Source organism: Pseudochaenichthys georgianus, unplaced genomic scaffold, assembly GCF_902827115.2.
Source record: "Pseudochaenichthys georgianus unplaced genomic scaffold, fPseGeo1.2 scaffold_491_arrow_ctg1, whole genome shotgun sequence".
NCBI lineage: Eukaryota > Metazoa > Chordata > Actinopteri > Perciformes > Channichthyidae > Pseudochaenichthys > Pseudochaenichthys georgianus.
Genome location: NW_027263053.1, coordinates 135,446 through 142,098, shown reverse-complemented (window position 1 = coordinate 142,098; position 6,653 = coordinate 135,446).

Here is a 6,653-nt window from a genome sequence, read left to right as displayed (position 1 = left end):
CTACACACACACACACACACACATATATTTGCACTTACTTTTTCTAAGTATATTTTACTGCTGTAATATCAAGTAGAACTTACTTTCCAGTATCAAGTCAAATGTACTTATCACCAGAAGTAACATTGGTGAAAATATTAAGTAAATGTTACTTAATAATGTTGAAGTTACACTAATTAAGTAAAGTCTAATTATTTTCTTCATGGACAGGAACATCACTGTTATCAAATTATTAAGTAAATATTATATATCTGTAATAGTTACTGTTATGAAGTAAATAAGTAGATTTTATCATATTTTTTCAGTTTAAAATGTTAAATTACTCATTTGTTTGAAGTTATATTACTCACTTTAATTATGTAATTGTTACTCATTTACTTTTGAAAAATGTTACCTAATAAATGTAATCTATGCATTTAATATACATTGAGCACAAATCACACAACTAAAAGACAATACAATTACACTTTATTTTGTCAACAATTAAATCACTATTAACCGACAACATTAACATTATAATAACTGCATGCAAACAATCTGTAAGCAGCCGCTTTCACAAAGCCCAAGAGCCAGAACCATGAAAGCTCATACCTGGCTCTCTTCCTCTGCCACCAGGCTGGATGGAGGCAGGGTCTGCCGGGGGACATTGCTGGACGTCTCACGGTCTATGATGAATGGGGTTAAAAACCCATCACTGCCATGAAACGCCAGGGCTTGAACCCCCCTGCAGACCCTGCCCCGCTTCTTTTTGCCTCCTTCTCCATATTCTTCTCCTTGCGGAACCTGTCCCTCAGAGTCTTCCATCTCTTTTTGCACACATCTTCTAATAAAATGAAATGAAATAATAAAGTTAATAAATAAGTAAATTTCTTGAATTTACTAAATTATTCCTCCATTTATGAATGCTATTGTTATGCTACATTCCATGCTGGCTAAATATACTGTCTATGCTTGATAGCTGTGCATGTATTATATGTTATGTTATATATTAAGGGTAATATTGGTATATTATACATATATATATATACATTATATATTATTGGTATATTAATATATTATTATATTAATATATTAAGATATAAGATTATATATTATGCTTATACTTATTATATTATTATTATATTAATATATTATTAAGATATAAGATTATATATTATGCTTATACTTATATTATTATTGTATTATATGTTATGCTACAGATGCCTGTGTGCTTTGTACCAGGTTGTAATCACATAAGTGATCATACTTATAGATCATAGCTCGTTCTATTGCTTCCCGTCTGATGAAAGGACCAGGAGTCGTTGGACCAAACATATCAGGTAATACACATGTTGTGCATGGAACACAGTCAAGCTAGCTACATAGCTAGTAGCGAGCACGTTAGTTAGCATCACATTACTTAGCCTTGTCATTTGTATTAGCCTTAACATGAAGTGAACCCAAATGTTAAACAGTAAGAGTAGTCATGATGTTAAGTATTTTGTGAAACATTTGAAGAGGAGCCTATCGCCAGGTGCTAAGGGGGCGGGAGGTAGGCTAACGGCAGATTAGCATCTGCGATCTTTTCTACTTAATGCTATCTGCTCAAATGGTTAACATTGAACATTAAAAGATCAGGCAGTTCAGGGAGAGTCGAAGGAAGGAAGGCAGGCAGGCAGCTTTGCATGACATGTATTTATTTATTTATAGAAGGACCATGCATACAAAAACATTAATCTCAGCAAAGAGAAGAGATGCAATATGCAAGATTATAGCTAATAGCTAATTTCCATCTGTGGTCCATTCTTCTGGACGTGTTTCATTGTGATGATAGTGAGTCAATCTGTTTGTTGGAAAGACAGTAGTTGAGTGATTACTGATAGAACATTATTAAAAGAGATAATTATTCAAAGTGTTGTTACTTTAAAGTGTTGTTACTGACCTTTTTCTCTTTTATTTCCTTTCCCTCACCTGTAACTGCTGAGACCCTGAGGAACATGCACACTGACCTGCTCTGGCAACCTGATTTCCACTGTACGTAATAGTATTTGGTTATGGTAAATTATTTATATACATCAAAGGCACAATGCACCCCCCAGAGACACACATGTATTGAGTGTGATATTTTGCATAGGTCAAGTGAAATCATCTTTACACACTAGAAAACTGTAGGAGCGGCAACTTGTTTTGAAATTGAATTTTTAATATCCGATAATGAAGTTGATCTGTTTTCTTTATTCTTCTCTCTTCCCAGCTCCATCCATCCCCGTGCTCTGCTCCTGCAGGTCCTGCTTGCTAATCAATGCTCATATGTTTTTACACAATTACAAATAAAGTCAATGTATTGTATGACATGAAGTTGTGATTCATTCGGAGTCGATAATACATTCATTCTGCCTTCAACTGCACAATGACTGTGGACTGCACCGACATCCATGTAGCTGCCCCCCAGTAAGATGAACCAAGCAAAGAGGGTCACCATCATGCCCAAGGACATCCAGCTGGCCCGCTGCATCCGCGGAGAGAGGGCTTAAACTGACCTGAGACCAGCACACCCAAACACAATGGCTCTTTTAAGAGCCACCTACAGTTTCAATTCTACGTTATTATAATGATTAAACTGGTTCATGTGTCACTTAGTTTACTGAACCGTGATGAATGAAAGAAATGAGTGAGGTAGTGGTTTAAAGAAGTTACAAATACATTAATATATGAGTGACAGGTCAGTGTAAACACAAGCTTCTGTCAATTATGGATCACTCAAACTATTTATATAAAAATATGTAATAAAGTTCTAAAACAAGTATTCGGTATATTCCTTGATAGCTTTTGGAGAAGGTTGTTTTTAAGTTTACTAAAATCTATCGTTTCAACTGTTTCACTTTATAAAAAGGAACAGGTGAGTAGAGCATTATTGAGTTTCTTATTCTGTCAGTAAATTATCCAAATGAAATGTTTATCATTATTTTATTCAACCCTAAACAAATTGATTGTACCTTTTTAATAATGACCTTACATGGTTAAGTTAAATTAACTTCAGAAAATCAAATCTGTTCTGAGAAAAAACTATTAAATGTTTAAAGATAGGAACTTGCCATCCCACTGAAGAACAGTCCGTAGAGATTTAAAGGCGTAGTTGTAGTTCAGTCCAACGTTTCATTTGGATTCATTTCTCCAACAGTCAACTATTTTCATAAAGAATATATATATTTTTCAAAGTCAACTTTATTGTCAATCTTACTCAGTTTGTGTTTATAGACAGAGATCAAAAATACTTTTAAATCAAATAAAATTATACAATTTACAGATATGTATACAAATATATATATATATATATCCTATATAATGATGGTGGACACTTCACCTCCAGCAGGGCAGATGGCTGCACAAGTCCATCGGGGGATGCTCCCAAAACACCGACTCACTCACAAAGAGACCAGACTCGAACACTGTCTCCTGAGAGGCCTGCACAAAAGCCTTCACCCCTTCGGCCTCGTTTACAACTCCCCAGTTGACAGCCATGACTCCGTCCAAGTTGTACCCCCCGAGCACCCTCTTCATGAGGGACGCGCATGGAGTGGATGAAAGTCCCGACCGCAGCACAGAACCAAACTTGCTGGCTGTCAACCTGCCCCGCCTGTGTAACTGCCACTTTGTCTGCTGTCCTCCGGTGGCTGTCTGGATGGCAGCTTGCTGGTCTCTGCTCAGTCGCATTGAGGCAAGAATTGCCTCAAGCACCTGACCCCCTTCACCAGCTCCGGCACGGTGACAATGGCCTGATGTTGAGGCCGCGGCTCTGGCTCAGGTGACACAAAAGCCATGCCATGCCACACTGTGTGCCCCTCAGTGCAGACCTGAACCAGTCTACATCCTGAGTGGCGATGTCTCTGGCCAGTGGGTTGTATGTCTCCTCTCACTGTTGGTAAAGTTGAGACACCGGCTGGACTACTTTGGAAGTGCCAGGCTTCCTCCACTGGCACTCAACATCTGTGGAGCTGATCTGCCACATGGCACATATTGCCAATGCTGCAGCGTGGCTGCATTTGTACATCCCCCGTGCACAATCACAGACAGCGCTCTGCATCGCGCCATCGTCTCCCATGCAGATCTGTACAAATAAAGAAAGTACCATGTTTGTTAGCATGCTATAATAGATTGAATGAGCAATAATACAAGGATGGTCCGGATCTGGGGGTGGGAGGGGTTATTTTTCCATAGTTTTGTCCTCTTGTCTGATTGTTGTTATTGTTTGTTTTTTCTGTATTTTTTGTAATGTGTGTTGTACTGGTTGTGATTGTACATTGTATTTTTCTAAATGTGTATGAATACATTTTTGAAAAACATTTGATCAACAATAAAAAAGGATTTGGTCAGGATCTAGACTCAGTGTGTAGTTTATTAATTAATCAATGCTCTCTACATTAGGAAAACACATACCAGTGTACCCGAGGGAGTCACACACAGCTGTGCCTAGATAACCAAACAAATTGACAAGATAACCAAAACCCTTGAATCTACACACAGCAAATAAACTCAAATGACACAACGAGATGTAAAAGGAGATCACACATACAGTATAGTCGATATAAAACTGGCCGCTTCAATCTGAAGAGCAACTAAAACAAAACACGGGAGTGTACCTTGTTCTTGTGAACACTAATGTTATCCACAGCACACACAGACCACGAAGTTCTAAAGGAGAAAACTAGTTACTGAAACAAAACACGTTAGTGTACCTTGTTAGCTAATGCTAGCTAGCTGACATTAACGTTACACATTGCACTCATATTACTCACCAACATCTTGTAAAGCCGGTCCCACTGCTCTTACAGAACCGAATAACTCCCCTTTCGTGTATGTACAGCTCTCAACAAACAGGTGAAATTTGCTAACGTGACGGCCATCTTTGTGATGGTGACGCGTATTGTGCGAGACCAGAGACCTGTAGTTCACTGAGCGGTTTCACACAAAAAAATGTGTAACTTCACAGTTTTACGACACATTTTAATTTTTTTGACTTGCAAAATATTCTTTTAAATTGACAAACATCATATGTGTCATTCGTGGCACAATTCAAACGGGATCAAAAGATAACCTTTCTCTCTCCATTGACTTCAATGTATAATTTTACGCTTCCGGGGTCCCATGGAGGCTCCCGGAAAGGGAGGGACTTCGCCTCTCTATGATAAATCTGCAGCCTCTGAAAAGTGCTGCGTCAGAGAACCAGTGCCATTTACACACGGCCGCTCACTTCGCTAGATCTGCTAAAGGACAGCACGCTGCGGTCTAACCACACAGACACACATCAGGTGTTCGCTCATTATTCCGTATTCTGCCGTTGTATGCTCTTTGTTTCTAAACGTATCAATGTATTGTGAACCAAAACTAAATAACATGCAGTATAACATTTATTTGCACTCATTGCGGCGTGCCGCTTAATCATTTAAATAATATTTAAGCTTCTCATAAGTGAAAATGTTTTAGGAAATATGCATTACACAGTTACCTACAATGATATGCAGGCATTTATTTTTATTACATTTTTGTTAACGAGAAACATCTATTAGAACAGGCCCAGCCGAAATTACATTGGCCCACCCACAATTGAAATCCTGGCGCCTCGGCTGATGCCAGGGCTAGTCAGTTAGCATGCTAATTTCAGTAGCTAATATATCTATACAACACAATAGATTGGCGTATTTGACATAATGCAAGCACTGTAACCTCTTTGGTTTCTGTACATATTTTTTTTCATGTTTAAAAAAAATCCATTGTAATCATAAACTGACAGGATGACAAAGCTAATTTTGGAAAACTGCGGCTAACGCTAACACAGCTAACATTACTTTTCCTCTCCTCTGCTTTTGACAATGCTATTCCAACTGGTATGCCCTTAGTTTTATAGACGTGAAATAAAACGTGGAACCTTCTTTAGATGCATGTGAGGTTTTTTTTAATTATCTGGTAAATTACAGTTAAGGTTAGCTAGCTAACAGCACGTAACATATCTAAAACATAATCTCTCAAATTTGTGAACTAATGCACAGAAACGTTAACATGGTTAAAGCAAACAAGAATCAGGCTATTATGCACACAGACACATATATTATCATAAGTCTTAAACAGAGAGACAATAAGCTCCTCCGACAGCCTTCAAATGTGCAACTGCAAACCCAACTGAACCGTCGTCCAAAAACGCGGGTATCTTGTCTTGTCAAGACGCATGCGCGGATTCAAACAGCTACTATGGTTTTAGATTAACATTTACTTAGTATTTTAAGGTTTATGAGCAGTGATTATAAATCATTTAAATAGTATGAGTAAATATATATTAAAACTTACTCCTCCCACACTGTAAATGTATTACATGAATAAAAGCTGTATACATTTAAAATGTTACTTAAGAAATTCTAGTTCTTTGTGAATCTTGATATTACCATGTAAAAAGTACGACTAATTAAAGTAATTAAATATATTTTACTACTTTGTCACAAGAAAAAAAAAATTACATTATTCATAAAATAACAATAAAACAAAATGTCAATACTATGCCACCCCAATTTCTCCATAACAGCACCGGGGCCTGAATCAACCCCTAGAACAGACTCAAGTTGTGTCATGGACTCAATCAGACGACACACTGGTCTAAAGACTCCCAGAGGCAAGCCCCCCAT